Source organism: Moschus berezovskii, chromosome 5 (assembly GCF_049115385.1).
Source record: "Moschus berezovskii isolate FMDL1 chromosome 5, NW_MosBer_1.0, whole genome shotgun sequence".
NCBI classification, from domain to species: domain Eukaryota; kingdom Metazoa; phylum Chordata; class Mammalia; order Artiodactyla; family Moschidae; genus Moschus; species Moschus berezovskii.
The window spans coordinates 2,337,542-2,353,757 of record NC_142464.1 but is presented as its reverse complement, the minus strand read 5'-3'; the positions used below and the strand labels follow the sequence as shown (position 1 = coordinate 2,353,757).

Genomic DNA, 16,216 nt, shown 5'->3' with positions numbered 1-16,216 from the left:
AAGGGGAGGACGTTCTCCCCTTTATTTATTTATTTTTTTAAGTACCAAGGATCTTTATTCTTAGGTCTGATATTTAATCTGTGGCTGCAGATAACATGTCACTATTCAGAGAATAAAAGGTTCCATTATCTTTCATTCAAGTCTTCAGCCACAAAGATACACCTTGTTCTCATACAAGATAAGGGTTGGCAGGGGATTGAGGAGGAACACTGAGGATAAAAGCAAACGGGAACAAAACTTTTACAAGCATATCGTCCCAGTTACCGTGAAGGTTACGTTTCAGGTTAGTTTACAAAAGTAGTGACAGAACCATGATTTCAGTGAAAATCAACACATTATATCTTTTAAAAAACCAATTCAAAAATACTAAGTCAGGAAAGCATGCAAAATTCAGAGTATAAAAAAACACAAGGGCTGGCTGCCCCAACAGGTATTTCCCTCAGAAAGAGGGATTTGAAAATGCTGCACAAAACCAAAGGAATTAGAAGCTGAATTAGCAGACCCATTTCCTCAGTTTATATATGAGGCAAGTGGGCAGGCATTAACTGGTAAAGCTTACTCAGCCAGATTAAGAATGTATAAACATCTAATTCCTGGTGCTATCTGCAACTACGTGTATCTAAAATACAAGAAGATAAATATCCAGAACACATCAAACCCACTGATTTAAAGAAAACATTTCAAAGGAGGGGGTGAAGTTGTTATTATAGCATAGCAGCACATTACACATATTTAAGAGATTAAATAAAAGAAATAATCTCTTATTTTAATGCTCATTTTTGATCAACACAAGTTTTCAGCCAACTTTCTGATGCAGAGCAAAACAAGTATATTCTTCAGTTTTCTTCTACACTGTTTTGGGCCTATCTTCCAAAACTGAGCACTGGGTATTTTTAATGTAAGTAATGGGATGTTATTTGTACATTCTAATTACACATTTTAGGAATAAACAAATGCATATTTCAGTAATTCATAGTGTATTTATAAAATGAAAAGCTCTCTATCAAAATACACTTTTCACTGGGAAAAATAAATAAAACAGACAAATGGATCTACACAAAGTAAAAATTAACTTTGGTAGACTTCACTGTGGAGGACAGTCCATAACAAGCTTATTTGCCCTTCCTCCCCCAGAGCCGGTCATCTTCTGAGTTAAGATTTTAAAAATACGCTTTAATTGAGATCATTATGTTGACATTTGTTTCTCATTCCACATCATCTTCAGCCAAGCTCTGAGCACTTACAATTCTCTGACTAATTGTTGGGAGCTTAGTCAGAAGCATCTGGAACACTGGTGGTGGAAGAATTTGTTGCAACACTTGCAGTAACTGCGGTGGCTGTCCACACACAGCAATTGCATTTGTCAGATGGTCCACACCCTTCTCATATTCACCTTGAGCTAGTAATTCTTCATCAAGTTGTATTTCTTCCAGAAAGAATTTCTGAACGGCTTCAGCATCTTTAAGGTCAGGTAACTTGGAAAGCCCAGCTCTCTCCTTGGCAAGCTTCTGTTTCTTTCTTCGTTCTCGCAGCCGGTTCTTGAAGTTGGGGTCACTCTGTCTCTTGCGGTCGAAGTAAATGCAGTAACCGATGAAAAGGGCCCCGCACATGCCGGAGGCGATGGCGCTGTTCCGGCCCACCATCTTCTCTCCACCGAGGAGCCGGGTCGGCTGCGGCGGGGCCCGCAAAAGAGCCATTGACGGTGACGCCTCGGAGCCGAGTGCATGGCGCAGCTCAGATGCCCGCCCCATTCTCCCCTTTAAACTCGAGAGGACTTCGGTGGGTAGTGCCACAATTCAAAATGACAGCGCTTTCCCCTTCCGCTCGACTTAAGACCTGATTCCACTGTATCGATTGAAAGAGAACCCCCGGGATCAACTAACACCACGAAGGGAGGCCTGACTCCCCAGGTGCATCACTGAGAAAAAGCCCCAGGACAGAAATTCTACTCCACAGGAATCTCGTACCCCTTTAACACCTCAAAAAGTTAGCAGAGTTCCATGCCTCAACAAGAGACCTGGCATGACTCCCCTGTTGAAACTGCGTAGGAACACTGAGATCCATGTCAGAACTGGAGAGGCACCCTGAGGTTAGCGATTCAACTCCAGATGAGACCCTAGGCATTTGCACTCACTCGAGAGGCAGCCCAAAGTCTACTCACACCTGAAAATGATTCCGGACATCCCAGAGACAATTTGAGAGGCTCCGTGAGGCACCTGTTGCAACTCGAGGAATTCAAAAGATTCCTGCCCCAACTCTAGAAACACTTTGTGGTTACCCATTTCAATTCGAATTGAAGCCCGACTCCTCTGCAGTGACTCGATCAATCTCGAGCTTCCCCTCGTAACTTTCTTTCCTGATGCAACACGAGAGTCTTCCTGAATTCTTCGTCGTAACTGGAAAGGAGCCAGACTTCCCTCCTAAACTCGACAAAAGCCACGAGATGACCAAGGCAACGAAACATGAGGCCATGTTTTACCTGGAGCATCTGTAGAGCAATCTTGAGTTCTCTCTCAAGATTCGATAGGAGGCTTGTATCCATATTTACAACTCAGTGGGCTCCCAGAATACCCGTCTAAATCGAGAGAAGCTCCGAGTTTCTGTGCACACCTCTAGAAGAGTTCCGTATTCCCCAGCTCCTCATGATATGTATGTTCAATCCCTGTTTCAACTGATGAGGAATCTTTCCTTCTTCTCCCACCACAAGAGGAGGCCTCTGTCTCCTACTGAAACTCTCCCAAGGATCCTGCTGCAAGGATATAGGACTCTGAGTTCCTCCTTCAACCGAGGTAGGTCCTGATGTCCTTGTACAGGTCCAATGGAACACTAGTATCCCTTCACACCATGATGGGAGATCTGACACTCACGCTGAGACTATAGAAAATGCTTTTTTGAACCGCCAGAGCAGGAACCGGGGACTGACTCTTCTTTTACAACTCGATGAGAAAGCAGAATTCCATTCCTCAGATGGAGACGAGGCTGACTCCGCAGTAGAACCTACATAATAACCCCGAGATCACTGTCACCACTGGAGATGAACACACAGTTGACCGACTCAAGGCTAGATGTGACCCTATTCCTCTGCCGTGCCTCGAGAGAAATCCCAAAGTTCCCCTTCCAACAGGAAAGGAGACCTGACATCCCTGGGGAACACAAGTGAGTTCCTGAGGTCCAAGTCACAACTCGAGAGAAACCCCAAGCTTCCCACAACAACGCGAGAAAAAACACAAGATTCTCCTCTCGATGCAAGATGAGGAAAATTTCCGCTTCAGAGTCTCAGGAGAAATCCCACATTCCTGTTTGAAACTCGAACGGGTCCTTGACACACTTTATGCGACACAGAAAGTTCCCTGACATAGCCGTCCCCACTGGAGAGGAGCACCCAATATAAGGACTCAACTCTAGATGAGGCCCTATTCCTCTACGGCACCTCGAGAGGAATCCCGAAGTTCCCCTTCCAACACGAGAGGAGACCTGATTTCCCTTGGACAACACGAACGTTTTCCTGAGGTCCCAATGGCTACTCGAGAGGAACCGCAAGCTTCCTGCTGCAATTCAAGTAAAACCACAAGATTTTCCCCTCAAGGCGAGATGAGAAATATTTCCGCTGCTGATTTTCAGGAGAAATCCCACATTCCCTCTGGAAACTCGAAAGGTGACTTACCATCCTTTATGCGATTCAAAACTACACCATCATACCTGGGCCCACTGAAGAGGAACACCCATTTGCCTGCCACAAGTGAAAAAGTGCCCCGTTTTCCAGTCCTCTTTTCCACATGAGAGTCGATTCCCCTGCTTTGTCTGCAATAGAATCCGGACTTTCCCGTCGCACATTATGAGGAGGCCGGTATCACCTTGAAACTCGGGAGGATCCTCGGGGTTTCAAAACACAATTAAAAAAGGAACCGATGTCCCCAACCGCTTGTGATATTGTCTGATTCCACTGCACCGATTCCAATCTATCCTCGAGTATCAACTCACAAGGTGAGTGGAGACCTGACTGCCTGAGCATTCTCGATACAATCTCCAGGTAGAAATTCAACTCGACTGTGGCCTAACACCCCTTTTACAACTAGAGAATAATGCGGAGTTTTATGTCAGAACCCAAGAGGAGGCCTGTCTCCCCTGGTGAATTTTGAGAGCAACCACGAGAACCTTGTTTCCACTGGAGAGGAATCATGAGTTGATGGACTCGAATCTAGATGCAGACCCGTTTCTCTGCAGTGACTCCAAAGGAATCCCTATGTTCCCCTTGCAAATGGAAAGGCTTTCTGTCTTCCCAGAGACAACATGGGAGGTTCCCTGATATTCCCGTGGTTACTCGAGAGGATGCAGCAACTTGAGAAAAATATCGAGATTCCTCCTTCAAACCAGAAGAGGCCCTTTTTTTTCCTGCATCGCCTAGACCCAAGTCCCGAGTTCCTTCTAAAAATTCGATATGCAGCTTGAATTCCTTGATGCAACTCAAGGGTCGCCCAGAGATAACCATCCCGATGAGAGAAGAACTCCAAATTTCCCACCACAATTTAAGAGGAGCCCGGTGATCACACCTCACCTGATCATAATGGACCATTCTACTTTCAACTGAAGAGGAATCCCGACTTCCCCTAGCAACACTAGACGAATCCTGTCACTTGTATTGACACTCGTGGGCCACCACATGGATTTTGCAACAAGGTACAAGGACTCCAAGTTCACACTCAACTACAGATGATTCCTGTTGTGCTTAATCCAGCTCCAGTGGAATACGGAGTATCACCTCCCAACATGATCGTAGACATGAATCCCCCGCTGAGACTCTCGAAAAAGCCAAAATTTCCCGCTTGAGCAGACAGTAGGTCTGACATCCCTTTCACAACTTGGGGGGAAAGCAGAGTTCCATATTTTTATAATAGGTTCCAGTTTCATCCACCTCATTAGAACTGATTCAGATGCATTCTTTTTAATGACTGAGTAATATTCCATTGTGTATATGTACCACAGCTTTCTTATCCATTTATCTGCAGATGGACATCTAGGTTGCTTCCATGTCCTGGCTATTATAAACAGTGCTGCAATGAACATTGGAGTACATGTGTCTCTTTCAATTCTGGTTTCCTCGGTGTGTATGCCCAGGAGTGGGATTGCTGGATCATATGACAGTTCTATTTCCAGGATTTTGAGGATTCTCCACACTGTTCTCCATTGTGGCTGTACTAGTTTCCATTTCCACCAACAGTGTAAGAGGGTTCCCTTCTCTCCACACCCTCTCCAGCATTTATTGCATGTAAACTTTTGGATAGCAGCCATTCTGACTGGTGTGAAATGGTGTTTCATTGTGGTTTGGAGAGTTCCATCTTCAACAAAGACTAGGCCTGACTTCCCAGTGGAACCGCCATAGCAACCCCAAGATCCTTGTGTCCACTGGAGAGGAACACTGAGTTTACTGACTCAAGTCTAAATGTGGCCCTCATGCCCAGCAGCACCTCGAAACGCATTCCGAGGTTCTAATTTCAACACGAATGGACACATGACTTCCCTGAGGCAACACTAGCGAGTCCCAGAGGTCCATATCGTAACTCGAGAAGACCTCCAAGCTTCAAGCTGCAACTCGAGAAATACCATGAAATTCTCCCCTCCCCGCTACAGGACGCCCCTTTGCGCTGCAGCAGCTCAAAAGAAATCCCACATTCCCTCTTCAAACTCGAAAGAATACTCAACACCCTATACACAACTCCAGAAGTTCCCCGAGATACCCGGGCAAACTCGAGAGGAGCAGCGAGGTTCCTGCCACAGCTCAAGAAGATCCCCGTTTTCCACTCGTCATCTCGAGATGAGGATCGATTCCCTTGATTTGTCTGGGATGGAATCCCGATGTTCCTGTCAAATCTGAAGGGGAGGACGTTCTCCCCTTTAAACTCGAAAGGACCCCGGTGGGTCGTGCCACAATTCAAAATGACACCATTTCCCCTTCCGCTCGACTTAAGACCTGATTCCAATGTACTGATGCAAAGAGAACCCCCGGGATCAACTAACACCACGAAGGGAGGCCTGACTTCCCAGGTGCATCATTGAGAAAGAACCCCAGGACAGAAATTCAGCTCAACAGGAATCTCGCACCCCTTTAACAACTCGAAAAGATATCGGAGTTCCATGCCTCAACAAGTGATCTGGCATGACTCCCCTGTTGAAACTTCATAATAACACTGAGATCCATGTCAGAACTGGAGAGGCACCCTGAGGTTAGCGCTTCCACTCCATATGAGACCCTAGGCCTTTGCACTCACTCGAGAGGCATCCCAACGTCAAATCACACCTCAAAAGGATTCCGGACTTCCCCGAGACCAGTTGAGAAGCTCCGTAAGGCACCTGTTGCAACTCGAGGAATCTGAAATATTCCTGCCCCAACTCGAGAAACACTTTGTTGTTAACCCTTTCAATGCAAATTGATGCCTAACTCCTCTGCAGTGACTCAAGCAATCTCAACCTTTCCCTCGTAACTTACTTCCCTGATGCAACACAAGAGTCTCCCTGAATTCCCAGTCGTTACTCAAAAGGAGCCACACTTCTCTCCTCAACTCGACAAAAGCCACGAGATGCCCAAGGCAACGAAACTTGAGGCCATTTATTTCCTGCAGCATCTGGAGAGCAATCCCGTAGTCTCTCTCAAGATTCGATAGGAGGCATGAATCCATATTTACAACTCAAGGGGCTCCCAGAATACCCGTCTTCAACAGAGAGAAGGCCCGTGTTTCTGTGCACACCTCTAGAAGAGTTCCATATTCCCTACCTCCTCACGATTTGTGCGTTCAATCCCTGCTTCAACTGATGAGGAATCCTTCCTTCTTCTCCCATCACAAGAGGAGGCCTCTGTCTCCTATTGAAACGCGAGTGCTTTCCAGAGGATCCTGCTGAAAGGATAAAGGACTCTGCATTCCTCCTCGAAACGAAGTATTTCCTGATGTCCTTTCACAGCTCCAATGGAACACCGAGGATCCCTTCACAACATGAAGGGAGACCTGACACCCATGCTGAGACTATAGAAAATGCCCTATTGAACTGCCAGAGCAGGAACCGAGGACTGACTCCTCTTTTACAACTCGATGAGAAAGCAGAATTCCGTACCTCAAATTGAGACGAGGCTGACTCCCCAGTAGAACCTACATAGTAACCCCGAGATCCCTTTCGCCACTGGAGAGGAACACACAGTTGACCGACTCAAGGCTAGATGTGGCCCTATTCCGCTGCCATGCCTCGAGAGGAATCCCGACGTTCCCCTTTCAACACGAGAGGAGACCTGACTTCCCTGGGACAACAGGAGCGAGTTCCTCATGTCCCAATCGCTAATAGAGAGGGTCCACAAGCTTCCTGCTGCAATTCGAGAAAAACAAAAAAATTATCCCCTCAAGGCGAGATGAGGAACTTTTCCGCTGAAGTTTCTCAGGAGAAATCCCACATTCCCTCTGGAAACTTGAAAGGTTACTTACGATCCTTTATGAGACTCAAAACTACACCATATTTCCCGGCCCCAGTCGAGAGGAACACCCAGTTGCCTGCCACAACTGACAAAGTGCCCCGTTTCCCAGTCCTCTTTTCCAGATGAGAGTTGATTCCCCTGCTTTGTCTGCAATAGAATCCGGACTTTCCCGTCGCACATTATGAGGAGGCTGGTATCAACTTGAAACTCGGGAGGATCCCCGGGGTTTCAAATCACAATTCAAAAAGGTACTGATGAACCCCACCACTTGTGATATTGTCTGATTCCACTGCCCCGATTCCAATCTATCCTCGGGTATGAACTCACAAGGCGAGTGGAGACCTGACTGCCTGAGCATTCTCGATACAATCTCCAGGTAGAGATTCAACTCGACTGTGGCCTAACACCCCTTTTACAACTAGAGAATAATGCGGAGTTTTATGTCAGAACCTGAGACGAGGCCTGACTCCCCAGGTGAATTTTGAGAGCAACTACGAGAACCCTGTTTCCACTGGAGAGGAATCATGAGTTGACGGACTCGAATCTAGATGCAGACCTGTTTCTCTGCAGTGACTCCAAAGGAATTCCGAGGTTCCCCTTGCAAATGGAAAGGCTTTCTGTCTTCCCAGAGACAACACGGAAGGCTCCCTGATATTACCGACGTTACTCGAGAGGATGCAGCAACTCGAGAAAAACATCGAGATTCCTCTTTCAAAGCCAGAAGAGGCCCTTTTTTTCCAGCAGCGCCTAGACCCAAGTCCCGAGTTCCTTCTAAAAATTCAATATGCGGCTTAAATTCCTTGATGCAACTCAAGGGTCGCCCAGAGATGCCTGTCCCAATGAGAGAAGAACTCCGAATTTCCCACCACAATTTAAGAGGAGCCCCGTGATCACACCTCACCTGATCATAATGGACCATTCTACTTTCAACTGAAGAGGAATCCCGACTTCCCCTAGCAAGACTAGACGAGTCCTGTCACTTATATTGACACTTGCGGGCAACTGCGTGAATTCTGCAACAAGGTCGAAGGAATCCGAAATCACACTTAACTATAGATGAGTCATATCTGAATGGTCTAGTGGTTTTCCCTACTTTCTTCAATTTAAGTCTGAATTTGGCAATAGGGAGTTCATGATCTGAGCCACAGTCAGCTCCTGGTCTTGTTTTTGCTAACTGTATACAGCTTCTCCATCTTTGGCTGCAAAGAATATAATCAATCTGATTTCGGTGTTGACCATTTTGTGATGTCCATGTGTACAGTCTTCTCTTGTGTTGTTTTTGCTATGACCAGTGCGTTCTCTTGACAAAACGCTATTTGCCTTTGCCCTGCTTCATTCCGTGCTCCAAGGCCAAATTTGCCTGTTACTCCAGGTGTTTCTTGACTTCCTACTTTTGCATTCCAGTCCCCTATAATGAAAAGGATATCTTTTTTTGGGTGTTAGTTCTAAAAGTTCTTGTAGGTCTTCATAGAACCGTCCCACTTCAGATTCTTCAGCGTTTGAGGTAGGGGCATAGGCCTGGATTACTGTAATATTGAATGGTTTGCCTTGGAAACGAACAGAAATCATTCTGTCGATTTTAAGATTGCATCCAAGGACTGCATTTCGGACTCTTTTTTTGACCATGATGGCTACTCCATTTCTTCTAAGGGATTCCTGCCCACAGTAGTAGATATAATGGTCATCTGAGTTAAATTCACCCATTCCAGTCCATTTTAGTTCACTGATTCCTAGAATGCCTATCGTCACTCTTGCCATCTCCTGTTTGACCACTTCCAATTTCCTTGATTCATGGACCTAAGATTCCAGGTTCCTATGCAATATTGCTCTTTACAGCACAGGACTTTGCTTCTATCACCAGTCACATCTACTTTTGCTCCATCCCTTCATTTCTTCTACAGTTATTTCTCCACTGATCTCCAGTAGCATACTGGGCACCTACCGACCTGGGGAATCCCTCATTCCATATCCGATTATTTTGCCCTTTGATACTGTTATGGGGTTCTCAAGGATAGTATACTGACGTGGTTTGCAATTCCCTTCTCCAGTGGACCACATTCGGCTGTGGTCCATGTGATCAGATCGACTAGTTTCCTGTGATTATGATTTTAATGTGTCTGCCCTCTGACGTCCCCTCACAATACCTACCGTCGTATTTGGGTTTCTCTTACCTTGGGCGTGGGATATCTCTTCACAGCTGCTACAAGAAAGCGCAGCCACTGCACCTTACCTTGGATGAGGGGTATCTCCTCAAGGCCACCCCACCTGACCTGGAACTTGGAGTAGCTCCTCTTGGCCCTCCTGCGCCCGTGCAGCCACCGCCTATTGGACGTAGGGTAGCTCCTTTCGGCCTCTGGCCCTGGCTTCAGGAGTGGGGTAGCTCCTCACGGCCCCGCCTCTTTGCATGGTTGGTTGTGCCGGGGCCGGCGTCTCTCACGTCTGCGCTGCCTCAAATCCCTTGTGATTATACAGTGGAAGTGAGAAATAGATTTAAGGGACTAGATCTGATAGATAGATTGCCTGATGAACTCTGGACGGAGGTTCGTGACATTGTACAGGAGACAGGGACCAAGACCATCCCCATGGAAAAGAAATGCAAAAAAGCAAAATGGCTGTTGGAGGAGGCCTTACAAATAGCTGTGAAAAAAGAGAAGCGAAAAGCAAAGGAGAAAAGGAAAGATATAAGCATCTGAATGCAGAGTTCCAAAGAATAGCAAGGAGAGAAAAGAAAGCCTTCCTCAGGGATCAATGCAAAGAAATAGAGAAAAACAACAGAATAGGAAAAACAAGCGATCTCTTCAAGAAAATTAGAGATTCCAAGGGAACATTTCATGCAAAGATGGGCTCGATTAAGGACAGAAATGGTATGGACCTAACAGAAGCAAAAGATATTAAGAAGAGGTGGCAAGAATACAAAGAAGAACTGTACAAAAACTATCTTCACGACCAAGATAGTCACGATAACGTGATCACTGACCTAGAGCCAGACATCTTGGAATGTGAAGTCAAGTGGGCCGTAGAAAGCATCACTACGAACAAAGCTGGTGGAGGTGATGGAATTCCAGTTGAGCTATTTCAAATCTTGAAAGATGATGCTGTGAAAGTGCTGCACTCAATATGCCAGAACATTTGGAAAACTCAGCAGTGGCCACAGGACTGGAAGAGGTCAGTCTTCATTCCAATCCCAAAGAAAGGGAATGCCAAAGAATGCTCAAACTACCGCACAATTGCACTCATCTCACACGCAAGTAAAGTCATGCTCAAAATTCTCCAAGCCAGGCTTCAGCAATATGTGAACCGTGAACTCCCAGATGTTCAAGCACGTTTTAGAAAAGGCAGAGGCACCAGAGATCAAATTGCCAACATCCGCTGGATCATGGTGAAAGCAAGAGAGTTCCAGAAAAACATCTATTTCTGCTTCATTGACTATGCCAAAGCCTTTGACTGTGTGGATCACAATAAACTGTGGAAAATTCTGAAAGAGATGGGAATCCCAAACCACCTGACCTGCCTCTTGAGAAACCTGCATGCAGGTCAGGAAGCAACAGTCAGAACTGTACATGGAACAACAGACTGGTTCAAAATAGGAAAAGGAGTACGTCAAGGCTGTATATTGTCACCTTGTTTATTTAACTTCTATGCAGAGTACATCATGAGGATCGCTGGGCTGGAAGAAGCACAAGCTGGAATCAAGATTGCTGGGAGAAATATCAATAACCTCAGATATGCAGACGACACTACCCTTATGGCAAAAAGTGAAGAGGAACTCAAAAGCCTCTTGATGAAAGTGAAAGAGGAGAGTGGAGAGTGAAAAGTTGGCTTGAAGCTCAACATTCAGAAAACAAAGATAATGTCATCTGTTCCCATCACTTCACGGGAAATAGATGGAAAAACAGTGGAAACAGTGTCAGACTTTATTTTTTCGGGCTTCAAAATCACTGCGAATGCTGATTGCAACCATGAAATTAAAAGCCGCTTACTCTTTGGAAGGAAAGTTGTGACCAACCTTGATAGTATATTAAAAAGCAGAGACATTACTTTTCCAACAAGGGTCCATCTAGTCAAGGCTATGGCTTTTCCCGTCGCCCTGTATGGATGTGAGAGTTGGACTGTAAAGAAAGCTGATCATCGAAGAATTGATGCTTTTGAACTGTGGTGTTGGAGAAGACACTTGAGAGTCCCTTGAGAGTCCCTTGGACAGAAAGGAGATCCAACCAGTCCATTCTAAAGGAGATCAATCCTAGGTGTTCATTGGAAGGACTGATGCTAAAGCTGAAACAGCAATACTTTGGCCCCCTCATGCGTCGGGTTGGCTCACTGGAAAAGACTCTGATGCTGTGAGGGATTGGGGGCGGGAAGAGAAGGGGAAGACAGAGAATGAGATTGCTGGATGGCATCACCGACTCTGTGGACATGAGTTTGAGTGAACTCCGCCTGTTGGTGATGGACAGGGAGGCATGGCGTGCTATGATTCATGGGGTCACGGAGATTCAGACACGACTGAGCGACTTAACTGAACTGAACTGATAGATGAGTCATGGCATAGAGTGTATCACATCCCAACGTGATCATAGGCATGAATCCCCCTCTGATCCTCTCGAAAAGGCCAAAATTTCCTGCTTGGGCAGTCAGCAGGCCTGACATTCGTTTTACAACTCAGGTGGAAAGCAGAATTCCATCTTCAACAAAGATTACGCCTGACTTCCCAGTGGAACCTCCATAGCAACTCCAAGATCCCTGTGGCCACTGGAGAGGAGCACTGAGTTTACTGACTCAAGTCTAAATGCGGACCTCATGCCCAGGAACCCCTCGAAACGCATTCCGAGGTACTACTTTCAACTCGAATGGAGACCTGACTTCCCTGAGGCAATACTAGCGAGTCTCAGAGGTCCACGTCATAACTCAAGAAGACCTCCAACCTTCAAGTCGCATCTCGAGAAAAACCATGAAATTCTCCCCTCCATGCTACAGGACGCCCCTTTCTGTTACAGCGGCTCAAAAGAAATCCCACATTTCCTCTTCAAACTCGAAAGAATACTCGGCACCCTATACACAACTCCAAAAGTTCCCCGAGATACCCAGCAAAACTCGTGAGGAGGAGCGAGATTCCTGCCACAGCTCAAGAAGAACCCCGTTTTCCACTCTTCATCTCAAGATGAGGATCCATTCCATTGATTCGTCTGGGATGGAATCCCCATGTTCCCGTCCAATCTGAAGGGGAGGACTTTCTCCCCTTTAAACTCGAGCGGACCCCGGTGGGTCGTGCACATTTCAAATTGATACCGATTTCCCTTTCTGCCCGACTAAAGACCTGATTCCACTGCACCGATTCAAATAGAAACCCAGGGATCAAGTAAAACCACGAAGGGAGGCCTGAATTCCCAGTTGCATCATTGAGAAAAAGCCCCAGGACAGAAATTCAACTCGACAGGAATCTCACACCCTTTTATCACCTCGAAAAGATAGCGGAGTTCCATGCCTCAACAAGAGACCTGGCATGACTCCCCTGTTGAAACTTCATAGGAACACTGAGATCCATGTCAGAACTGGAGAGGCACCCTGAGGTTAGCGATTCAACTCCAGATGAGACCCTAGGCATTTTCACTCACTCAAGAGGCATCCCAAAGTCTACACACACCTCAAAATTATTCCGGACTTCCCAGAGACAACTTGAGAATCGCTGTGAGGCACCTGTTGAAACTCGAAGAATCCGAAAGATTCCTGCCCCAAGTCGAGAAACACTTTGCGGTTACCCCTTTCAATGCAAATTGAAGCCCGACTCCTCTGCAGTGACTTGAGCAATCTCGAGCTTCCCCTAGTAACTTACTAGACTCCCTGAATTCCCCATTGTAACTCGAAAGGAGCCCGAATTCCCTCCACAACTCGCCAAAAGCCACGAGATGCCCAAGGCAATGAAACAACAGGTTATTTTTTTTCCTCCAGCGCCTGAAGAGCAAACCCGAGTTCACTCTCAAGATTCTATAGAGGCTAGAATCCATATTTACAACTCAAGGGCTCCCAGAAAACCCTTCTTCAATCGAGACAAGCCCCGAGTTTCTGTGCACACCTCTAGAAGAGCTCTGTATTCCCCAACTCCTCACGAAATGTGCTTTCAATCCCTGCTTCAACTCAGGAGGAATCCTTCCTTCTTCTCCCACCACAAGAGGAGGGCTCTGTCTCCTGTTGAAATTCGAGTGCTCTCCCGTGTATCCTGTTGCAAGGATAAAGGACTCTGAGTTCCTCCTCCAACCGAGGTAGGTCCTGATGTCCTTGCACAGCTCCAATGGAACACTGAGTATCCCTTCACAACATGATGGGAGACCTGAAACCCATGCTGAGACTATAGAAAATGCCCTTTTGAACAGCCAGAGCAGGAACAGAGGACTGACTCCTCTTTTACAACTTGATAAGAAAGCAGAATTCCGTACCTCAATCGGGACGAGGCTGACTCCCCAGTAGAACCTAATAGCAACCCCGAGATCCCTGTTGCCACTGGTGATTAACACACAGTTGACAGAATCAAGGCTAGATGTGGCCCTATTCCTCTGCCGCGCCTCGAGAGGAGTCCCAAAATTCCTCCTCTAACAGCAAAGGAGACCTGACATCCCTGGGGCAACACGAGCGAGTTCCTGAGGCCCAAGTCACATCTCGAGAGAAACCCCAAGCTTCCCGCCGCAATGCGAGAAAAACCACAAGATTCTCCCCTCGATGTGAGATGAGGAATTTTTCCGCTGCAGAGCCTTAAGAGAAATCCCACATTCCTGTGTGAAACTCGATCGGGTACTTGACACCCTTTATGCGACTCAAAAAGTTCCCCGATATAGCCATCCCCACTGGAGAGGAGCACCCAACATAAGGACTAAAATCTAGATGAGGCCCTATTCCTCTGCCACACCTCGAGAGGAATCCCGACGTTTCCTTTCCAACACAAGAGGACACCTGACTTCCCTGGGACAACACGAGCCAATTTCTGAGGTCCGAATCGCTACTCAAGAGGGACCTCAAGCTTCCTGCTGTAATTTGAGAAAAACCACAAGGTATTCCCCTCAAGGCGAGATGAGGGACATTACCGATGCATATTCTCAAGAGAAATGCCAATTTCCTTCTGGAAGCTCGAAAGTTTACTTACCATCCTTTATGCTACTCAAAACTTCACCACCATACCCAGCCCCACTCGAGAGGAACACCCAGTTTCCTGCCACAACTGACAAAGTGCCCCTTTTCCCAGTCCTCTTTTCCAGATGAGAGTCTATTCCCCTGCTTTGTCTGCAATGGAATCTAGACTTTCCCGTCGCACATTATGAGGAGGCCGGTATCACCTTGAAACTTGGGAGGATCCCCGGGCATTCAAAACACAATTCAAAAAGGTACAGGTGTCCCAAACCACTCGTGATATTGTCTGATTCCATTGCACCGATTCTAATCCATCCTCGAGTATCAACTCACAAGGCGAGTGGAGACCTGCCTGCCCGAGCATTCTCGATACAATCTCCAGGTAGAAATTCAACTCGACTGTGGCCTATCACTCCTTTTAAAACTAGAGAATAATATGAAGTTCCGCGTCTGAACACGAGTCGAGGCCTGACCCATAGGTGAATTTTGAGAGCAACCACGAGAACCCTGTTTCCACTGGAGAGGAATCATGAGTTGACGGTCTCGAATCTAGATGCAGACCTGTTTCTCTGCAGCGACTCCAAAAGAATCCTGAGGTTCCCCTTGAAAATGGAAAGGCTTTTTGTCTTCCCAGAGACAACATGGGAGGCTCCCTGATATTCCCGTTTTTACTCGAGAAAACGCAACAACTAGAGAACATCGAGATTCCTCCTTCAAAGCAAGAAGAGGCCCATGTTTTCCTGCATCGCCTAGACAGAAGACCCGAGTTCCTTCTCAAAACTCATTATGCGGATTGAATTCCTTGATGCAACTCAAGGGTCGCCCAGAGATACCCATCCTGATGAGGGAAAACTCCGAATTTCCCGCCACATTTTAAGAGGAGCCCCGTGATCACACCTCACCTGATCATAATTTGGCCATTCCACTTTCAACTGAAGAGGAATCCCAACTTCCCCTAGCAACACGAGACGAGTCCTGTCACTTCTGTTGACACTCGCGGGAAACCCCGTGGATTCTGCAGCAAGGACTCTGAGTTCACAGTCAACTAGAGATGAGTCGTGTTGCGCTTAACCCAACTCCAGTGGAATACGGAGTATCACCTCCCAAAATGTTGGTAGGCATGAATCCCCCGCTGAGCCTCTCGAAAAGGCCGAAATTTCCCGCTTGAGCACTTAGCAGGACTGACATCCATTTTACAGCTCGGGGAGAAAGCAGAGTTCCATCTTCAACAAGACTAGGCCTGACTACCCAGTGGAACCTCCGTAGCAACCCCAAGATCCCTGTGGCCACTGGAGAGGATCACTGAGTTTACTGACTCAAGTCTAAATGCGGCCCTCATGCCTTGCAGCGCCTCGAAAGGAATCCCGAGGTTCTACTTTCAACAGCAATGGAGACCTGACTTCACTGAGGCAACACTAGCGAGCCCCAGAGGTTCAGGTCGTAACTCGAGAAGACCTCCAACCTTCAAGCCGCATCTCGAGAAAAACCATGAAATTATCCCCCACAGAACGCCCCTTTGCGCTGCAGCAGCTCAAAAGAAATCCCACATTCCCTCTTCAAACTTGAAAGAATACTCGGCACCCTATACGCAACTCCAGAAGTTCCCCGAGTTACCCGGCCAAATTCGAAAGGAGAAGCGAGGTTCCT

At 46.8% G+C, this 16,216-nt stretch overlaps 1 pseudogene; it reads right to left on the bottom strand.

The window, feature by feature from the left end:
- Positions 1 to 960: 960 nt before the first annotated feature.
- On the bottom strand, positions 961 to 1,726 carry LOC129543036 (mitochondrial import receptor subunit TOM20 homolog pseudogene; annotated as a pseudogene).
- Positions 1,727 to 16,216: the final 14,490 nt, after the last annotated feature.